This window comes from Tamandua tetradactyla, chromosome 7, assembly GCF_023851605.1.
Source record: "Tamandua tetradactyla isolate mTamTet1 chromosome 7, mTamTet1.pri, whole genome shotgun sequence".
In the NCBI taxonomy this organism is placed as follows: Eukaryota; Metazoa; Chordata; class Mammalia; order Pilosa; family Myrmecophagidae; genus Tamandua; species Tamandua tetradactyla.
The window spans coordinates 124,056,001-124,079,002 of record NC_135333.1 but is presented as its reverse complement, the minus strand read 5'-3'; the positions used below and the strand labels follow the sequence as shown (position 1 = coordinate 124,079,002).

Here is a 23,002-nt window from a genome sequence, read left to right as displayed (position 1 = left end):
GTGCTTTGTTGGGAAGGCCCCTAGTAGCAGCTGTCCCTATAAATCTTACCCAAATACACAATCATAACCCTGATTCCTGCCATACCACCCTAAAGAACATCCCCTTATGGGAACCAGAGCCCAATAACCTTCCCTACCCCCTTAGGTTCTGCTACCTTACCCACACAACCATGAGCCAAGCAGAGCTCCATAGCAAATGCCAAACTAATGTCACCATCCACAGCTCCACCCATGCTCCTAAAGGACAATATTTCTGGTATAATGGGACTCTTACCAAGTGCCTCAACCCCACTACCCCAGGACCGTGCTTCCTAGTGACATAATTCCTCAATTAACCCTCTATGGTAAATCCGAGCTAACTTGGCTACTGCCCTCCCCCCCTTCACTCCAAAAGGGCTGCCTTCATTCCTATCCTGGTAGGTATCAGCCTGGCTGCCTCAGTCGCAGCCCCATCAGCAACGGGAGGAGCACTAAAACATAATATTTTAACCTCTCAAAACTTCGAAACTCAGCTACAGGTAGCCCTGGACTCAACATCAAAATCCCTATCTTCTCTGCAACGTCAACTTACCTCACTGGTCCAGGTGACTCGTCAAAATCCACGGGCCTTGGACCTGCTAACAGCTGAAAAAGGAGGTATGTGCATATTCCTCCAAGAAGAATGCTGCTATTACATCAATGAGTCGGGTCTGGTAAAAAAGATCTCTACCATAAAAAACAGGGAACCAACTCTGCCCTAAGCTGGTTCTCTTTGCCCCTGGTGACATGGCTCCTCCTGCTACTAGGACCAATTATTCTAATCTGTCTTTTCTTTCTCCTAGCTCCCTGTCTCCTCAACTTCCTTCAAGGAGGCATAAAAGACCTGTCAGGGGTAGTAGCCAACCAAATGCTCCTACATCATCATCACCACCTGCCTTCCTCACCAGATTCCTATAGCCAACCTCCCCACTCTCCTGACTATGACAGTTCCGGCCTATAACCTCATGCTGCCCCAATGCAGCAAGAAATAGTAAAAAAAATCTCGGCACCCTATTATCACAAAAAGGCTGGAATGTTAGGTCAGGGGAACATGGAAGGTCACCATGACTCGAGCTGTATAAAATTTGCCACCCCATCTAGACGTCACCTAACCCCCTTGCTTAAAAACCATCTGCACCAGGACCCAGTGGCGAGCTCACAACTCCCTACCTTAAATTCTGTGAGCTCTGCCCAGGAGCGCAGAAATAAACTCGCTCACTCTAAAGTTTTTGGTCTGTCTCTTCTCTCTTTCACCTCCTAAACCTTACAATACATTTTTCTCTAGTGCTCATGGAACATTCTCCAGGATAGATCATATGCTGGGACAGAAAACAGGTCTTTATAGATTTAAAAATATTGAAATTATTCAAAGCAGTTCCTCTGATCACAATGGGATGAAGGTGGATCTCAACAACCATCAAAGAATGAGAACATTCACAAATATACTCTTAATATACTCTTAAACAACCAGTGGGTCAAAGAAGAAATTGCTACAGAAATCAGTAGCTATCTGGAAATGAATGAAAATGAGAATACAACTGATCTGAACTTATGGGATGTGGCAAAGGCTGTGCTGAGAGGGAAATCTGTTGCCCTAAATGCCCATATTAAAAAACAAGAAAGAGCAAAACTCGAGACTTAACAGTAAACCTGGATGAACTTCAGAAAGAACAGCAAACTCACCCCAAAGCAAATGGGAAAAGAGAAATAACAAAGATTAAAGCAGAGATGAATGAATGGGAGACCAAAAGAACAATAAAAAGAATCAATAAAACCAAAAGGTGGTTCTTTGAGAAAATCAATAAAATTGCTGGGCCACTAGCAAGACTGACAAAGAAAAAGAGAGGATACAAATAAACAAAATCAGAAATGAGAAGGGGTGCATTACCACAGACCCTGAAGAAATAAAAAGAAATCATAAGAGGGTACTATGAAAAACTATCTGCCAACAAACTAGACAACTTACATGAAATGGACAAATTCTTGGAGACACACAAACAAGCAACACTGACTCAGGAAGAAATAGAAGCTCTCAACAAACCAATTGCAAGTGAAGAGATTCAATCAGTGATCAAAAATCTTAACAAAGGAAAGCACAGGGCCAGATGGCTTCACAGGGGAATTTTATCAAACATTCCAAAAAAGAACTAACACCAATCCTGCTGAAATTTTACAAAAAAAAAAATATATATATATATATATATATATGGAAAAAAGAACTCTACCTAACTCATTTTATGAAGCTAATGTCATTTTAATGCCAAAACCGGGTAAAGATGCTATAAGAAAGGAAAACTACAGGCCACTCTCCCTAATGAACATAGATGCAAAAATTCTCAATAAATATTAGCAAATCGAACCCAACAACAAATTAAAGAATTATACACCATGACCAAGTGGGGTTTTTACCAAGGAGTGCGAGGATGATTCAATGCAAGAAAATCAATCAATGTAATATAGCACATTAACAAATCAAAAGGGAAAAATCACATGATCATCACGATTGATGCTGAAAAAGCATTCAACCAAATTCAGCATCCTTTTTGATAAAAACACTCCAAAAGATGGGAATCAAAGGTAACTACCTCAATATGATAAAGGGAATATATGAAAAACCGGTAGCTAGCATCGTACTCAATGGAGAGAGACTGAAAGCTTTCAGGCAGGACAAAGAAATAAAAGGCATCCATATTGGAAAGAAAGGAGTAAAACTCTCATTATTTGCAGATAATATGATACTATATTTGGAAGATCCTGAGAAATCTACAGCAAACTTACCTGAGCTACTAAACAAATTCAGCAAGGTGGCAGGATACAAATTTAATGTGCAAAAATCAGTCACATTTCCATACACAAGCAATGAGCTAGCTGAGGAGTCAGTTAAGGAAAAAATTCCATTCAAAATAGCAACTGAAAGAATTAAATACTTAGGAATGAACTTAACTAGGGATGTAAAGGACGTGCACACAGAAAACTACATAACATTGCTAAAAGAAATCAAAGCAGATTTAAATAGGTGGAAAGACATTCCCTGCTCATGGATAGGAAGGCTAAATATAGTTAAGATGTCAATTCTCCCCAAACTGATCTACAGATTCAATACAGTACCAACCAAAATTCCAACCTACTTTGAAGATTTGGAAAAGCTAAGTACCAAATTCAACTGGAAGGGAAAGAGACCCTGAATAGCCAAAAGCATCCTAACAAAGAAGAACAAAGTGGGAGGATTAACACTTCCTGACTTTAAAACCTATTATAAAGGCACAGAGGTCAATACAGCATGGTACTGGCACAAAGATAGAAGCATTGACCAATGGAATCAAATCCAGAGTGCAGAAATAGATCACCAAATCTACGGTCAACTGATTTTTGACAAGGCCCCTGTATCCTCTGAACTGAGACAAAATAGTCTTTTAAATAATTGGGCATGGAAGAATAGGATATCAATAGCCAAAAGAATGAAAGAGGACCCCTCTCTTACACCCTACATTAAAATTAATTCAAAGTGAACCAAACACTTAAATATAAGAACTAGCACTATAAAGCGTCTAGAAGAAAATGTAGGGAAACATCTTCAGGACCTAGTAACAGGAGGTACCTTCCTAAACTTTACACCCAAAGCACAAGCAACAAAAGAAAAAATAGATAAATGGGAACTCCTCAAAATCAAATGCTTCTGCACCTCAAAGACTTTGTCGAAAAGGTGAAGAGGAAGCAAATTCAATGGGACAAAATATTTGGAAATCACATATTGGACAAACATTTGATTTCCTATATATATATATATATAAAGAAGTCATACAACTCAACAACAAAAGAACAAACAACCCAATTATAAAATGGGCTAAAGATACGAATAGGCATTTTTCTGAAAAGCAAATACAGATGGCTCATAAGCACATGAAGAGATGCTCATTTTTATTGGCCATAAGGGAAATGCAGTTCAAGACTACAATGAGATATCACCTCATATCTATAAGAATGGCAGCTATTAAACACTTTATTTTGTCTCATTTCTCTCTTCCCCCTTTTGGTGGAGAAAGTTTCCTCAATCCCTTGATGCTGAGTCCCAGCTCATTCTAGGATTTCCATCCCACAATGCCAGGGAGGTTTACACCTCTGGGAGTCATGTCCCATGTAGAGAGGGGGAGGGCAGTGAGTTTGCTAGTCATGTTGGCTGAAAGAGAGCTGCCACATCTGAGCAACAGAAGAGGTTCTCTGGGAGTAACTCTTAGACCTAATTTTAAGTAGGCCAAGCCTATCCTTTGTGGAGATAAGTTTCATATGAACAAACCACAAGATTGAGGGCTCGGCCTATTGCTTTCATTGTACCCACTGCTTGTGAGGTTATCAGGAATTCTCCACATGGGGAAGTTGAATTTTCCCCCTTTCTTGCCATTCCCCAAGGGGACTTTGCAAATACTTTTTTATTCACTGTTCAAATCACCCTGGGATTTATCAAGGCCATCACTCTGGATAAACCAACAAAATCTCATGCCCTACTCAAGGTTCCATGTACTTATGGTGTTCAATTAAACTGTCCACATAAGTTATATTAAGAAATGCACTAGTCAAAACATAAATTTTGTACCAAATAAACATTTTTTGCTTTAGTCTCACACATAGGTTAATGTTTCAAAGTATGAATTACCATCTATTTTCAACACACTGCAATATTGACATTCCTTTGTTTTACCTGATGCAAAATCATTTTTTTAATGTGTATATTTAGTCACTATCATTGTGCACTCCTGGCATTCCTAGATTATACCATCTCAGTCTTTATCGCCTATCTTTCCTTCTGATTTCATTTGTGCCCCCAGCCCTCCTCCCTCTATCATTCTCACATTCAGCTTCATTAAGTGTACTAACATTATTGTATTACAGTTAGGTAGTATCGTGCTAGCCATTTCTGTATTACAATCAGTCCTGCTGCACAATCTGTATCCCTTCAGCTCCAATTACCCAATACCTATCCTATTTCTATCTTCTGACAGTCCCTGTTCTTAGCTGAAATTTTCCAAGTTCATTCACTAATGTTAGTTCCTATCAATGAGACCATACAGTATTTGTCCTTTCATTTCTGGCTAATCTCATTCAGCATAATGTCCTCAAGGTCTGTCCATGTTGTTACATTCTTCACAACTTTATTCTGTCTTACAGCTGCATAATATTCCATCATATGTATATACCATAGCTTGTTTAGCCACTCGTCTGTTGATGGACATTTGGGCTGTTTCCATCTCTTGGTAATTGTAAATAATGCTGCTATAAATATTGGTGTGCAAATATCTGTTTGTGTCCTTGCCCTCACGTTCCCTGAGTAGATACCAAGCAATGGTATTGCTGGATCAAATGGCAATTTTATACTTAGTTTCCTGAGGAACCAACAAACTGCCTTCCACAGTGGTTGTACCATTTTACATTCCCACCAACAGTGGATAAGTATGACTCTTTCCCTACATTCTCTCCAGCACTTGTCATTTTCTGTTTTATTGATAACGGTCATTCTGGTGGGTGTGAGACGATATCTCATTGTGGTTTTAATATGCATTTCCCTAATAGCCAGGGAAGTTGAGCATCTTTTCATGTGCCTTTTGGCCATTTATATTTCCTCTTCTGAGAAGTGTCTGTTCATGTCCTTCTCCCATTTTGTAATTGGGTTGTTTGTCTTTTTGTTGTTGAGTTGAACAATCTCTTTATATATTCTGGATACTAGATCCTTAGCTAATATATCATTTCCAAATATTGGCTCCCATTGTGTAGGCTGTCTTTTTACTTTCTTGTCAAGGTTCTTTGATGCACAAAAGTGTTTAATTTTGAGGGCTTCCCATTTATCTGTTTCTTTCTTCAATGCTTGTGCTTTGGGGGCAAGATTTAGGAAACCACTTCCTATTACAATTTTTTTAAAGATATTTCCCTACATTTCCTTCTAAAAGTTTTATGGCCTTAGCTCTAGTATTTAGGTCTTTGATCCATTTTGAGTTAATTTTTGTATAAGGTATGAGATATGGATCCTTTTCATTCTTTTGTGTATGGATATCCAGTTCTCTAGGCACCATTTATTGAAGAGACCGTTCTGTCCCAGGTGAGTTGGCCTGACTGCCCCATCAAAGGTCAATTGTCCATAGATGAGAGGGTCTATATCTAAATACTCCACTCAATTCCATTGGTCAGTATAACTATCCTTGTGCCAGTACCATGCTGTTTTAACCACTGTAACTTTGTAATACGCCTTAAAGTCAGGCAGTGTGAGACCTCCAACTTCATTTTTCTTTCTCAGGACATTTTTAGCTATTTGGGACACCCTGCCCTTCCAGATAAATTTGGTTATTGGTTTTTGCATTGAATCTATAAGTCAGTTTAGGTAGAATTGACGTCTTAACTATATTTAGTCTTCCAATCCATGAACATGGTATGCCTTTCCATTTATTTATGTCTTCTGTGATTTCTTTTAACAATTGCTTGTAGTTTTCTTTGTACAAATCTTGTGTATCCTTAGTTAAATTTATCCCTAAATATTTTCTTTTGTTTCCATTTGTAAATGGATTTTTTTCTTGATTTCCCCCTCAGATTGCTCATTACTAGTGTATAGAAACACTACAGATTTTTGAGTGTTGATCTTGTAGCCTGCCACGTTGCTGTACTCATTTATTAGCTCTAGTAGTCCTGCTGTGGATTTTTTGCGGCTTTCGGCATATAGTATCATATAATCTGCAAACAGTGAGAGTTTTACTTCTTCCTTTTCAATTTTATGCCTTGTATTCCTTTTTCTTGTTTAACTGCTCTGGCTAAAACCTCCAACATAATGCTGAATAATAATGGTGACAGTGAACATCCTTGCCTTGTTCCTGATCTTAGGGGGAAAGTTTTCAGTTTTTCCCCATTGAGGATGATGTTAGCTGTGGGTTTTTCATATATGCCTTTTATCATGTTGAGAAATTTCCCCCATATTTCTATCCTTTGAAGTGTTTTCAAATTTTTTTGAATTTTGTTAAATGCCTTTTCTGCATCAATTGAGATGATCATGTGGTTTTTCTGCTTTGATTTGGTGATATGGTGTATTACATTAATTGATTTTCTTATGTCGAACCATCCTTGCATATCTGGAATGACTCTTCCTTGGTCAGGGTGTACAATTCTTTTAATGAGCTGTTGGATTCAATTTGCAAGAATTTTGTTGAGGATTTTTGCATCTATATTCATTAGAGAGATTGGTCTGTGATTTTCTTTTCTTGCAGTATCTTTGACTGGCTTTGGTATGAGAGTGATGTTGGCTTCATAGAATGAGTTAGGTAGCCTTCCCTCCTCTTCAGTTTTTTTTTTGGAAGAGTTTGAGCAGAATTGGTACAAATTCTTTCTTGAATGTTTGGAAGAATTCACATGTGAAGCCATCTGGTCCTGGGTTTTTTCTTTTTGGGGAACTTCTTGATTACTGGTTCCATTTCTTTATTTGTGATTGGCTTGTTGAGGTCTTTGTTTGTGATTGGCTTGTTCTCGAGTCACTGTTGGTTGTTCATGCCTTTCTTGGAAGTTGTCTATTTCATTTACATTGTCTAGTTTATTTGCATAAAATTGTTCATAGTATCCTCTCATTACCTCCTTTATTGCTGCGGAGTCAGTTGTTGTATCTGCTCTTCCATTTCTGATTTTATTTATTTGCATCCTCTTCTTCTTTTTGTCAACCTTGCTAAGGGTACATCATTCTTATTGATTTTCTCATCGAAACAACTTCTGATTTTGTTCATTTTCTCAATTATTTTCATGTTCTCAATTTCATTTATTTCTGCTCTAATTGTCATTATTTCTTTCCTTTTGCTTGCCTGGGATTAGTTTGCTGTTCTTTCTCTAGTTCTTCCAAGTGGACAGTTAATTCCTCAATGTTTGTTTTTTCTTCTTTTGGATATAGGCATTTAGGGCAATAAATTTCCCTCTTAGCACTGCCTTTGTTGCATCCCATAAATTTTGATACGTTGTGTTTTCATTTCCATTTGCCTCAAGGTATTTACTGATTTCTCTTGTAATGTCTTCCTTGACCCACTGTTGTTGTTTTTTTAAGACTGTGTTGTTGAGCCTCCATATATTTGTGAATTTTCTGGCCCTCTGCCTGTTATTGATTTCCAATTTCATTCCTCTATGATCCAAGAAAGTGTTTTGTATGATTTCAATCTTTTTAAATTTATTGAGACTTACTTTGTGACCCAGCATATGGTCTATTCTTGAGAATGATCCATTAGCATTTGAGAAAAAGGTGTATCCTGCTGTTGTGGGGTGCAATGTTCTATAAATGTCTGTTAAGTCTAGTTCATTTATATATTATTCAAATTCTCTGTTTCTTTTTTGATCTTCTGAACAGATGTTCTGTCCATTGATGAGAGCGGGGAATTGAAGCTTCCAACTATTATGATAGATGTGTCTGTTTCTCTTTTCAGTGTTTGCCTCATGTATTTTGGAGCACTCTGGCTTGGTGCATAAATATTTATGATTGTTATGTCTTCTAGTTGAATTGTTCCTTTTATTAAAAATAGTGTCCTTCTTTGTCTCTTTCAGTTGTTTTACATTTGAAGTCTAATTTGTTGGCTATTAGTAAAGCTACTCCTGCTCTTTTCTGATTGTTGTTTGCATGAAATATCTTTTCCCAACGTTTCACTTACAATCTGTGTTTGTCTTTGGGTCTAAAATCTGTCTCCTGTAGACAGCATATGGATGGGTCCTGTTTTTTTAAATTCATTCTGCCAGTCTATGGCTTTTGATTGGGGAATTTAATCCATTAACATTTAGTGTTATCACTGTAAGGGCAGTACTTTCTTCTACCAGTTTGCCTTTTGGATTTTATATGTCACATCTAATTTTTTCTCTTTTTACCTTTACTGATAATCTTCATTTCTACACTCTTCTCTATACCTCTCTCTGTTGTCTTTTCCTATCTGTCTCTAGTGCTCCCATTAGTATTTCTTGCAGAGTCAGTCTCTTGGTCACAAATTCTTTCAGTGACTTTTTGTCTGAAAATATTTTAATTTCCCCTCATATATGAAGGACAATTTTGCTGGATATAGAATTTTTGGCTGGCAGTTTTTCTCTTTTAGAATCTTAAATATATCATACACTGTCTTCTCGCCTCCATGGTTTCTGTTGAAAAATCTATACGTAGTCTTATTGGGCTTCCCTTCTATGTGGTGGGTTGCTTTTCTCTTGCTGCTTTCAGAATGATCTCTTTCTCTATGACATATGATCTGATTAGTAAGTGTCTTGGAGTATGTTTATTTGGAACTATTCTTTTGGAGTATGCTGCATTTCCTGGATCTGTAATTTTAAGTCTTTCATAAGAGTTGGAAAATTTTCAGTGATAATTTACTTCATTATTCTTTCTCCTCCTTTTCCTTTCTCAGACTCCCACAACACATATATTCGTTCACTTTATGTTGTCATTCAATTCTCTGAGTCCTTACTCATATTTTCCCATTCTTTCTCCTGTATTTTGTCTGTCAGGTTTCAGATGTCCCATCCTCCAGTTCACTAATCCTATCTTCTGCCTCTTGAAATCTAACATTGCAGTTTTCCATTGTTTTTTTTTTCCATCTTTTCTGCTGTGCCTTTCCTTCCCATAAGTTCTGTGATTTGTTTTTTTTTCACATTTTCAGTTTCTGTTTTTGTTCACCCATTGCCTTCTTTCTATCCTCCCTCAATTCATTGATTTGATTTTTAATGAGATTTTCCATATCTGTTCAACATCCTGAGTTAATTGTTTTAACTCCTATACTGCATTTGAATTGTTGGTGTATTCCTTTGACTGGGCCTTATCTTCAATTTTCCTAGTATGATTCATTATTTTTTGCTGGTGGTCTAGGCAGTTAGTTTTCTTAATTAGTTTATTATGGATATTATTTTCACTCTTTTACTTAGGACTTTCTTGCTGAATGACTTTGTTCTCTATTTGTTCTTTGACATTCAGTTCAGCTTATTCTCAATCTCTAGCAAAGGTTTGTTTATTGGATCAGAATTTTTCAGTTCTTGTTTTCTTGTTTCTTGCCCTGTGTGTATGGTGGCTTTTTTTCAATTTTTTTCCTTAGGAGGTCTACTTAGGTATTATAGACTCCGGTCAGATTTTCCCAAATTAGATTGGCCTCCTCTCAGGAGGTAAGAGTCACCTGTATCAGTTTTCCCTGAGGGTGAGTCCCAGCAGGCTGGCAGAGTTTCCTATGAAGCCTCTAGACTCTTTGTTTTTCTTATCCTGCCCAGTATGTGGCACTTTCCTACCTGTGGGTCCCACCAGCATAAGGTGATGTGGTACCTTTAACTTCAGCAGGCTCTCCCTGCTGGGGGCATGGTTGAGTCAGAGGAGAGGTTGCAAGCTGGCTTTAATTGCTCCAGTTTTCTAGTCCCTGGGTTCTGAATTCCTTGAGGGAGGGATTCCTCTGAGCTGGGCCCCACCCCTCTCCTGGGGAAGCCACAGCCTCCAGGGAATTACCTCCTTTCACCTGACCAGTTGGAAAATTTTTGTCTCTCTTTATCTCTCAGACAACCTTAATTCCACCCTTGTCTGGGGCAGTTGGAGCCTCAGAAGCCTTGCAGTTAAGTAGTAGAAACACAGAAAAAAAATCCTTTTCAGAGCAGGACCCACCTTTCTCAGGTTTGTTGATCAAGAGCTTAAGTTGGTACATTGCTCTATGTATCTCCAGGCCCTATGTGCCCCCTCCCCTTTTTTTAGGGTTCATCCATTTTCAAGTATTTTGTGCCATCCAATCCAAAACCTCTGTTGTCTTTTTCCCATCAGCCCTGCCCTGTCTGCCCCAGGGCAAAAACTAGAAACTTTAGTTTTTATTTGAGGTTTAGCTGAGTTGGGGGTCTATTTTTAGTAGTTAGAACTTGTTAAGTAACTCCACAATTGGAGCTTGGTTGAGCTCAGCCTCTTGCTGTTAGTAAAGTCTCCTTCCTTTCCCTTCTGGGAACCAGCCTGTGAGGTAGGGGCGCCGGCCTTCATGGCTTGGGGGACTCACGGTTTTGCGTGGGATCACAGCTGGTCCAGCTTGTCCAGACTGGTGTATGCTGTGTGTCAGGTCACTGATGTGACAGTTGTTCTGTACTGTTCCTGGCTCTTTACTAGCTGCTCTGGAGGATGAACTAAATCCCACACCTCACTAAGCCACCATCTTGGAAGCTTCTTGTTTGGTTCCTTTAAAAAATTTCTGTCTCTTTTACTGAGATTCTCATATTATTCATTTATTGTTTTTCTGATATCCTCTAGTTCTTTCTCTGTACTTTCCTTCATCTCAATGAGCATTTTTAACAAACATTTTTTGAAATAATTTCAAACTTTCTGGATTCTTGCAAAAATAATAAAATAACAAAATGGTAAACTCCAATATACTCCATACCCAGATACCCAGATTTAACAACTTTTAATATTTTGTCATATTTGCTATACAATTCTATTTATTATCTATTTCTAGACATGTGAAGTTAGATTATGGACATCTTGCTCTAACACTTCCATATCCATTTCTTTAGAACAAGGACATTCACCTATTAACCACATTAAGTAAGGTTATAAAGTTCAAGAAATTTAGCATTGATCTAAAGCACACAGTCTATATTCCAGTGTTTTTAATTGTTGCAACAATGTCCTCTTGGACACTTCCTCCTGCTTCCTTAGATCCAGTCCAGGTTCATGTACTGCAAGTCAGACAGTTCTTAAGAGGCAAAGTTAGGGTTCCAACACAGGTCAACCTGACTAAAGTCCAGACTCTAACTCAAACCTCTAGGATGTCACATATCACCTTTCTTTCTGGAAACCACACTGACTTCCCCCACATTAAATCTTCTCAAGTATTTCATGATACTGCCTCTAATTTCTGGTCTCTCCCAAGTTGCCCTCTGAAAAACAGAGCCATTATTTTGTGGGTCTTTTCCAAAATCACTGCAGAAGTTACCATGACAACCTGCCAGTTTTCTAGCTCACTCAATGTGGAAATCTCTAAATTTTCACCCTGTTCTCTTTAGAAATTCAGAAATTTGTTTTCATAATTTCTCTCTTTGGAGGCCTACCTCTTTCCTGTTGCTAGTCATTCATTTAGACATTTTGTTCTATCACTTGGAATTTTTGTATTCCTTGAGCATTTTAAAGATTTTTTAAAAAAGCCTTTGTTGGGTATGTCCACAGTCTGATCTTCCTCATGGGTGTTTTCTGGATTTTTATCCTCTTCCTCTGGATGGGCCATTGTTTCCTGTTTCTTTATTTGATATTCTTTTGTTGCAATTGTACTTTTTAATACCTTAAAATTTTAACTCTGTGATTTATTCCTTGAGATGTCTATTTCTTGATCTTGTAACCAGTTGGTAATAAGACAGGGATTTTATTGAGAGCCAGCCCTACCATCCAGAAGACCCGTTCAAGATGAATATAAAGTACAGGGTCTTCCCTGTCTCTTCTGGGCCTGTGTCTCATCCTGTGATTGTGCTAATTTGAGTTCCCTTGTTTAAAGGAGTTTGAATCCCCCCTCTACTTCCCAGGAGACAGATCTCCCTCTCCAGGGCATTTAAAGCAGGCAATTCTTAGCCCTAGTGATCTGCCTTAATAATTTCTTATACTGTATTCCTTATCTCAAACTGCTTTCACCTGGAGGGCATATCTTGGGCTGGGGTGGGAGTGGGGGTGAGGGGAGGTGCTTTGCCAGAGAGTAGTTTCCCAAGTCAGACTTTCCCAGCTGGAATAAGGACAGGGATCCATGAAGAGGGTGCATATTGGCTCCAAACTGTGTTGGGGAGTGGATCAGGAAGAGTAACAGGAGCTTCCTCCCTAGCTCGCCAAGGTTGCACTTTCTTGACCTACTCAACAAATGCAGCCCTAAGGAAGCATAGTGTCTTTAAGTCTTCTCAGTTACCTTGTTTAAGCCAGGCCTCAGAGTGGGTCCCCAGCAATCTGAAGTCACTATAGACTTGTTTTAATTGGGACATTTTCTCGGCCTTAGAACTGTAAACTAGTAACTTATTAAATTCCCCTTTTTAAAAGCCATTCCGTTTCTGGTATATTGCATTTCAGCAGTTAGCAACCACTGAACTGGAATTTAAGACTGCCATCTGGTCACTTTGGGCTACTCATGACCCTGGATCAACAAGCCAAGAAGGGGATTACATTATTAGCTGGGGTGATTGACCCTAACTATAAGGGGGAAATAGGACTGCAACTACACAATAGAGGTAAAGAGTTTTCCTGGAATATAGGAGATCCCCTAGGGCAGATCCTAATGCAACTACTTTAGAGGAAACAACATCACTGTTTTTAGCTGTTGAAAATGGACAGATAGATGTGTTAAGGCTGTTGCTTCGACATGGAGCAAATGTTAATGGATCTCATTCTATGTGTGGATGGTACACCTTGCACCAGACCACTTTTCAGGAAAATGCTAGGATCATAAAATTGCTTCTTAAAAAAGGAGCAAACAAGGAATGCCAAGATGATTTTGGAATCACACCTTTATTTGTGGCTGCTCAGTACGGCAAGCTAGAAAGCCTGAGCATGCTTATTTCATCAGGTGCAAATGTTAATTGTCAAGCCTTGGACAAAGCTACACCCTTATTCATTGTTGCTCAAGAGAGCCACACAAAATGTAAAGAGCTTTTGCTATCCAGTGGAGCAGATCCTGATTTATGGTGTAATGAGGACAATTGGCAGTTACCTATTCATGCAGCTGCACAAACGGGATGTGGTAGTTAGATTCAGTTGTCAAATTGGCCAGGTGAAGGCACCTAGTTCTGTTGTTGTGGACATAGCCAATGGTACATGAACCTCATCTGTTGCTGATTTACATCTGCAGTCAGCTAGGAGGCATGCCTGCTGCAATGAATGATGTTTGACTTAACTGGCTGGTGCTTAAATGAGAGAGCTCAACGTAGCACAGCCCAAGCAACTCGACATACCTCATCTCAGCACTCGCAGCTCAGCCCAGGCCTTTGGTGATGCAGAAAGGAATCACCCTGGGGAAGGTTTTTGGAACCCAGAGGCCTGGAGAGAAGGCCAGCAGGGATTACCCTGTCCCTTCCCACATAAGAAAGAACCTCAGATGAAAGCAGCTGCCTTTCCTCTGAAGAAATAATGAAATAAATCCCCTTTTATTAAAAGCCGATTTGTCTCTGGTGTGCTGCATTCCGGCAGCTAGTGAACTAGAACATGGGGCATACAAATATCTTGGACTTGTTGATAACATTTACTAACTGGGTCTGTGACACTGGGCCAGACAAAGTTAAGCCCTGCTTATTCAGCAGTATTTGGAGGGCATGAAGACTGCCTAGAAACACTACTCCAGAATGGTTACAGTCCAGACACCCAGATTTGTCGCGTCTTTGGGTTCAGTTCTCCCATGTGTATGGCTTTGCAAAAGGACCTCTGTTCCATCCCTGACCCACATTTGTCATTTTAAAATTCGGTCCAGTCTAAAACAAGAGCAGCTACAATCTGACAGTTTTATCCATCAGTTGCTGCTACCCAGCAGCCGGCATGATTATTTGCTCTCTGTAGAGGTTCTGAGGATGAATGAGATTCCAGAACAGGCAGTTATTCAAGGAGGAGAAATCAGTGAAGCTACTTAACAACTTATTTCTTACCATGGAGTACAAATTCTTGATGATTTTATAGTTGCAAAAGATGTGGCTTAATATGAATGTTTACAAAATGGGTTTCCCAGTAAAAAATATTATAGACATCTTTTATGTTACTTTATTGCAGCTTTATTGCCAGCATGTTTTATGTTATAATATTCATTTGCTTATTATGTTAATGAATGGTAAAATTGCTTCTAGTGCTAAACATGGCACATTTCATCTGTGAGTCTTTGTTAAATATGTTAGGAGCTTAGAATGGAATGAACAAAATTTCACTGGATGTATACACAATTTCAACTAATAAGGGGTTGAACCTCTTATTAATATTAATTATTTTACTATTTGGAGTTGAATCTCTCATGTTTATTAGAGAACAAGTTTTCCTATCTTGTTGTATTCCATTCTCATCTCCTAATTCAGTTACATTTAGGAAGGAATTGATGTTCATTGGCTTTTCATATGTAAACTCAGGGAAATATTTTTCTAAAGAATATAGAAAATCAATTATTTTTTTCTTCAGTTCTTTTTTATACTCTGAAACAAAAAGAGTCCATTATCTAATCTGCAAAGGCAGGAACAGATTTTAACTCCAAGACATGTGGAGCTGAAAAAAATTAGGCCAATATTTACATAAATAAGCATTTTACCATATTCAGAATACCAACAAGAGACTGTGATCGGGCAGTCTTTTTTTTTTTTTTTTTTTAAGAAAAAGAGGTGTGTATTCTTGAGTTACTTTGTCTAATTTAAAATTCAAGCTTAAAAAAAGCATAAGAAAAAAATTTTTTTAAAAGTCAAAGAAAAAAATAAAACAAAACAAATAAAATTCAAGCTCCATTCAGCCCCATAATCAGAGGGCAATTTTGATCCTACGATGGAATGATAGCCAATTCCATTAATATTACAGTGTTTTTCCTTCTGATTATCTAGATGGATTTATCAAATACTCCATGAAATATTGACCTCTGAATCCTAGGTTAATAAGGCATTGCCTCATTGGTTTTATGATTGCCTGATCCGGATCTAGTCAGAAAGAGCTAAGCCCTAGATTGGGTGGACTGTGGAAAGGGGGTGCAGGAGCAGCCTTGAGGAAAAGGTTATGGAAATATTACCGTCATGATAGGCAACAAGACATAGAGTCTGAAGGAGGCAGCCTTCTGTCCTATTCGGATTCTGTGGCATAAAGCAGATGAGAATCGGTCAGCCAGGTCCATCTCTGATAGACATTTGCTGTTTGTTAAAAGCAGTGATGAAAGTGGAAGAAATGATGGGAGTATTGTTCTGATCCAGAGGGATCTTTAACTCTGAACTCAGATTAGAACTACAGTTGATGCATGTGGGTGGAGATGGAATTTGAATATGGAGGTATGGGGCAGATGTAAGGTTGCATACACAGAACCAAAAAGACATTCAGGTAACTGAAATTAAAATAAAAAAGAAATCTGAACTAAATGTATCCACCATGTAGTGTGTGTGTGTATACATACATATATATATATATATATATTTAAAAATATAAATTATATATATATATATTTAATGTTGTTGTAATCTTTATCTTTCCAAACCTAAGTTTCTAATTTTGAACCCTGCACCAGTTTTTTGTTAGGGCCAAATGTACATAAAATGTTTAAACTCAAGGGTGACTCCTTACCTGTGTCTTGTTCATGTTCAAATATACAATAAATGGACTATTAAGAACAACAACAACAAAAAAGACACAGAGTGGCAGAATGGATAAAAAAGCATGATCCAATTATAATGTTGTTTAAAAAAGACTTACCTTAGATCCAAAGACACAAAGAGATTGAAAGTGAAAGGATGGAAAAAGATATTCCATGCAAATACTAACTAAAAAAGAGCTGGGGTAGCTATATTAATATCTGACAAAATAGACTTTAAGCCAAAAGCTGCTACAAGAAACAAAGAAGGATACAATGTATTAATAAAAGGGGCAATCCACTAAAAAGAAATAAATATTATGCTCCTAGTCATGGTGCTCCAAATACATGAGGTAAACACTCGCAAAACTGAAGAAACAGACACCCTCACAATAATAGTTGGAGACTTCAATACACCACTCTCATCAACAGATAGAACACCTAGATAGAAGATCAATACAGAAACAGAGAACTTGAATAATTTGGTGAATGAATAGACTTAAAAGAAATATACAGAACATTACACCCCAAAACAGTAGGATATACATTCTTCTCAAATGCATGTGGATCATTCTCCAGGATAGAACACATGTTGGGTCACAAAACAAGTCTCAACAAATTTAGAAAGATTGAAATCATACAAAACATCTTCTCTGATCATAATGGAATGAAGCTGGAAATCAATAAGAGGCAGAGAACTTGAAAATCCACAAATATATGGATGTTAAATAACACTCTCTTAACAATCCATGGGTCAAAGGAGAAGGAAAATCAGTAAATAACTTGAGATGAATAAAAATGAGAACAGAACATATCAAAACTTATGAGATGCAGCGAAAGGAAATTTATAGCTCTAAATGCTTACTTTAAAAAAGAAGAAAGAGCTAAAATCAAACACATGATTTCACACCTGTAGGAACTGGAAAAGCAACAGGAAACTAATTCTAAAGCAAACAGAAGGAAAGAAATAAAGTTAGAATATAGATGAATGAAATGAGAATTAATTAGAGAAATTAATTCTCTTTTTTAAACATAAAGAGAATTAGCAAAACCAAAAGTTGGTTCTTTGAAAAGATCAAGAAAATTGGCAAATCCTTAACTGGATGGAAAGAGAGAAGATGCAAATAAAATCAGAAATGAAATGGGAGGACATTACTACTGACCCCACAGAAATAAAAAGGTTCATAAGACCATAATATGGACAACTGTATGCCAATAAATTAGACAACCTATATCAAATGGACAAATTCCTAGAAGCACACAAATGGCCTGCACTGACTTGCAAAGAAATAGAAGATCCCAACAGACCAATTACAAGTAAAGAGATTGAATCCGTTATCAAAACCTCCCAACAATGAAAAGCCCAGGACCAGATGGTTTCACAGGTGAATTCTACCAGTCATTCCAAGAAGAATGCCAATCCTGGTCAAACTCTTCCAAAAAATTAAAGAGGAGGAATACTATCTAACTCTTTCAGTGAGGCCAACATCACCCAATACCACAAAGCATATGATACTACAAGAAAAGAAAATTACAGACCAATTTCTCTTATGACTGTATGTATTAGTAGGGTTCTCTAGAGGAGCAGAGTCAACAGGAAATATCCATAAATATAAAATTTATATAAGTGTCTCACATAACCATGGGAATGCAGAGTCCAAAATACGTAGGACATGCTGTGAAGCTGACAACTCCGATGGAGGGTCTGGACCAACTTCACAACAGAGGCTTGCTGGCAGAAACAGGAAGAGAGTCCGTCTCCTCTGAATCCTCCTTAAAAATCTTCCAGTGATTAGATTAAACATCACTCATTGCAGAGGACACTCCCCTTGGCTAATGCACTCAGCTGTGGATGCAGCTGATGTGCTTACAATTTAATTCTATGAAATGTCCTCATAGCAACAGACAGGCCAGCACTTTCCCAAACAGACAAACCACCTGGCCAATCACACTATAGATGATCACACACATGAACCTGACCATCACAGTATAGATGCAAAAATCCTCAACAAAATATTTGCCAATCAAATCCAACAACACATCAAAAGAATTATATACCATGTGAAGTAGACTTAATTGCAGGTATTCAAATGTGGTTCAACATGTGAAAATCAATTAATGTAATGTGCTGCATTAATAAAATGAAGGAGGAAACCACATGAGAATCTACACTGATGCAGAAAAGGCATTTGACAAAATCCAGCATCCTTTTTTGATAAAAACACTTAGAAAAATAGTAATAGAAGGAAATTTTCTCAATATGATAAAAATTTGAGGAAACTTTTATATATGAAAAACCCAGAGCTAACATCTTACTTAATGGTGAAAGACCAAAAATTTTCACTTGAAGTTGTGGAACAAGACAAGGATGCCCACTGTTACCACTGTTATTCAACATTGTGTTGGAAGTTCTAGCCAGGGCAGTTAGGCAAGAAAAAGAAATTTTAAAAATTCTGCTTAAGATAACAACTAAAATAATCAAATATCTAAGAATAAATTTAACCAAAGGAAGTAAAGGACATGCACACATAAAATTATATAATATTGCTTAAAGAAATCAAAGAAGGCCTAAATAAATGAGGAACATTCTGTGCTCATGGATTGGAAAACTAAATATCATTAAGATGTCAATTCTACACAAAATGATTTAAAGATTCAATGCAGTCCCAATAAAAATTCCACAGTCTAATTTTCAGAAATGGAAAATCTATTTATCAAATTTATTTGGAAGGGTAAGGAGCCCCAAATAGTAAAAAACATCTTGAAAAAGAAGAATGATGTTGGAGGACTCATACTTTCTTCCTGACTTTAAAGCATGTTACAAACTACAGTGGTCAAAAGAGCATGGACTGACACAGGTAGACATATTGACCAACAGAACCAAATTGAGAGTTCAGAAATGGACCCTCATGTCTATGGCTAATTGATTTTTACAAGGCTGCCAACTCCACTCAATTGGGAAATAATAGTCTCTTTAGCCATTGGATCTCAGAGAATTGGATATCCATATGGAAAAAAATTAAAGAGAACCCCTATCTCACACCATATACAAAAATTAACTCAAAATAGATCAAAGACCTAAACATATGAGCCAGGATTTTAAAACTCCTAGAAGAAAATATAGGGAAGCTTCTTCAGGATCTTGTGTTAGGCAATGGTTTCTTAGACTTTACATCCAAAGCATAATGAAAGAAAAAATAGATAAATGCTACCTGCTCAGAATTTTAAAAACTTTTGTGCATCAAAAGACTATCATGAAAGTGAGAAGACAACCTATTGATGGGAGAAAATATTTGGGTATGTATTTCACATAAGGGTTTAATATCCAGAACATGTAAACAAAACAAAACCGTACAACTCAACAATAAAAAGACAAACAGCCCAATTTAAAAATAGGCAAAAGTCTTGAATAGACAGTTCTCGGAAGAGTATATATAAATGGCTAAAAAGCACATGAAAAGATGCTCAAAATTATGAGCTATTAGGGAAATGGAAACCAAAACCACAAGATATTATTCCACACTAACTAGAATGGCTACTATTAAACAACAGAAAACTACAATGTTGGTGAGGATGTGCAGAAATAGGAATATTTCATTCATTTCTTGTGGGAATATAAAGTGGTGTAGCCACTGTGGAAGACTATTTGACAGTTCTTCAGGAAGCTAGGTATAGAATTACCATATGATCCAGCAATCCTGCCACTAGGTATATACCCAAAAGAATTGAAAGTAGGGACTCAAACAGATAGTTGCACCCCAGTGTTCACAGTGACATTATTCTCAATTGTCAAAAGATGGAAGCAAGCCAAGTGTCCACCAACAAATAAATAAACAAAATGTGGTATATACACACAATGGAATATCATACATTGTAAAAAGGAATGGAGTCCTGTCTATGCGACAACATGGATGAACCTTGAGACATTTTGCTGAGTGAAATAAGTCAGAGACAAAAGGACGAATACTATATGATCTCACTGACATGAAGTAATTATAACAAGTAAAGTCATAGTGTTAGAATCAAGAACAGGTTATCAGAGGATAAACTGGGGTTAGAGAATGTGGAGTTGATGCTTAGTTTATACAGAATTTCTATTTAGGTTGATTGTACAGGTTTGGAAATGTATAGTGGTGGTGATGGTACCACATTATCGTGAGTGTAATTAATAGGACTGAATTATACAGGTTAATGTGGTTAAAATGGGAAACTTTAGGTCATATATGTTACTAGAATAAAAAATTAAAAGATAAAGCAGAGGTCTGTGCAGCACAGCAAAGCCTATTGTAGATGATGGACTATAGTTTATAGTACAAGTATAAGCATGTTTTCTCATGAATCATAACAAATGTAAGGCATTAATATAAGGTTTTAATAACAGGGTGGTATATGGAAAAATACACCTAATGTACACTATGGAAAATAGTTGAAAGTATTATTTTGATAATCTTTCATCAATTGTAACAAATGTAATTACTGTTAAAAAATTAGAACAATTACAAGAAAATGCTATCATCAATTGTAGCAAGCATTAAACTACCAATGCAGGGTATTGGCGGTAGGGAAATATACGGGAATCCTGTATTTGACAAGTAATTGATCTGTAAACTTACAACTTCTGTAATAGCAAAATTAAAAAAAAACTACTTAGACCCTATAAAGAGGCAATGATGTCATCTCTAATTTTCTCCACTAGCTGCTGCACTTTGAAACTCTTCAGTCTTTCAGATAAAACTGCCTGCTGTTGGGTTTAAATATTTGTGCTTTGCAAGGCCTCTGAAGCTCTTGGCCCATCTACCTGGTTTCTTGCAGGTGGGAGCTCTCCTACTCTGGGGTGAAGGTAGTTATGAAGTAACTTGAGCCCAGTTTACTTCAAGACTAGAGTCGCCACCAAAGAGATCTTTATGCAGTCCTTCCAGGAGTTATGGGACTGGGCTAAGATGGAGGTCAAGGAGACCTATGGTGAGAAGTTCCTGGCATCCTACGGCTGAGTTGTGGATAGTATGAAGAGAAGCAAACCATTGCTGGAAAGCTGGGGTCCATCATTAGCTTCTCCCAGTCTCAGAGTCCATGCTCCAGGCTCTGTGTCCTCCACAAAGTGAGGAACTTCTCCCCATTCTCAGGTGTTCTTTGTGCGCAATTGGTGACATTAAGAAAGGATCCAGGCTTGTTAGAGTTGGGGACCATTTTTTTGAACCCCTTATTATATGGAGTAGGAAACTGAAAACAGAAATGGAAGATATCTATAGACTCATAGCAAGCTGGTGTTCAGAGACAGGTGGTCTTTGCTTGCTTACATTTCTGCTCTGGAGAAATCTCTCATCCTATACATCCAGATATTTATTTGTCAGTAAGAGAGCTGGAGTTGGCTTATTTTGCAGCAATTGTTCCTGAAAGTGTAGGAATCTGTGGAAAACCTGATTGGAGTGATTTGGGCTCATAGCTTTAGGGCTACAGGAATTCTTAACAACTCTTCTCCCTAAGTAGATCTCATGGCAAGAGGGGTGGGAGGTGGAAGTATACATGGTTCCTTTTTCATTCAGACATAAAACTACTTCAGGGGAGAAAAAGTGTTCACCAGATCTGTTCATGGTGGTGGACTGCATGGAGCATGCACTACCTGCCTTCCACCTCTTCACTGGTTACCCAGCTGGCTGGGTATTTGGCTGGCTGTGATGCTAAGGCCCTCTACCTTTCCATGAACTACATGACCCCCGTCCTGATGGATGCCATGGTCTACAGCACCCCCTAAGGCCCAAAAAGATCCTGTAAAGCAAGAACCAGGGACCTGGTGGCATGGAGTTGGGGTGCTGTGTGAATGTGAATGGATCAGGAAGCAAGAAGTAGGGTAGAGGGAGGAAGCACTCAAGTGAACAGGATTCCTAGCTTAACCCCCTCTTGGATTACTGCCCCAGGCTTCCTGCCTCATTATTTAGGACTCTTGGGATAACCTGAGGTAAGAACAAGTTTCACAAAGAACTGAGACCCCATAGTACACACTGCTGCCTGGTGCCCTGCGTGGCCACTAAAGACCTTGATCCACATGGGCTTTTCTGCCACCCTTAGGAATCTGCACTTTTGGGGGAAGGTCTAAGCCTTTTGGGAGGGGGCCCAGCCCCACCTGCTCAGCCTCCCGTCTCCCTTCTCCAGATGTGTGTTGATCACAGCCTCTCTACACCTTCCCAGGATGGAAATGGCCTGAGAAAGGTGAAGGCACCCCTCCTCTGAAGACACCTGTGGGCATGGGTGAGGGTGGGGAGAATGACCACTGACCAGTCCTCATCAGGTCTCACTCAGGTGCCAATTCAGCAGGGAGGGCTGTCATCCAACAGTGAGAGGTAGTCCCAGCCCTGGTCTTTTCACTCTGGAGAACTTTAGGACCCCAATTCTGTGTCCTTTCTGACCCTCGAGACAGAGAAGTTATAGGGGGTTGGGATCCTGGCCCCCTTGGCGTGAACTGGTTGGCCAGGCCCATCCTGAAGATGACCATGGAGTTTACTCTAAGGAACCACGTCATCCCCAGCATCATTCCATCCAGCTGCCTATGAAATTATGGGTGTGGTCCCTATTTGCCTCACACGCGGGTCATTTCCTCACTTCCTTTCCCAACCCCTCGCCTACCTTTGAGTTTTTGTTCCATTGCCTGGAATCTCTTCCTCTCCTCCAAATCCTGACCCTGAGAATTTTCAAGTCCCTTGACCTGAGCCCTCTGCTCCTCTAGTGTC

The 23,002-nt window shown here is 38.4% G+C and overlaps 1 pseudogene; it reads left to right on the top strand.

Annotated features, from left to right (window-relative positions):
• The window catches only part of LOC143690653 (ankyrin repeat and SOCS box protein 3-like), a 28,173-nt pseudogene that overhangs the window by 4,172 nt on the left and 999 nt on the right, over positions 1-23,002 (top strand).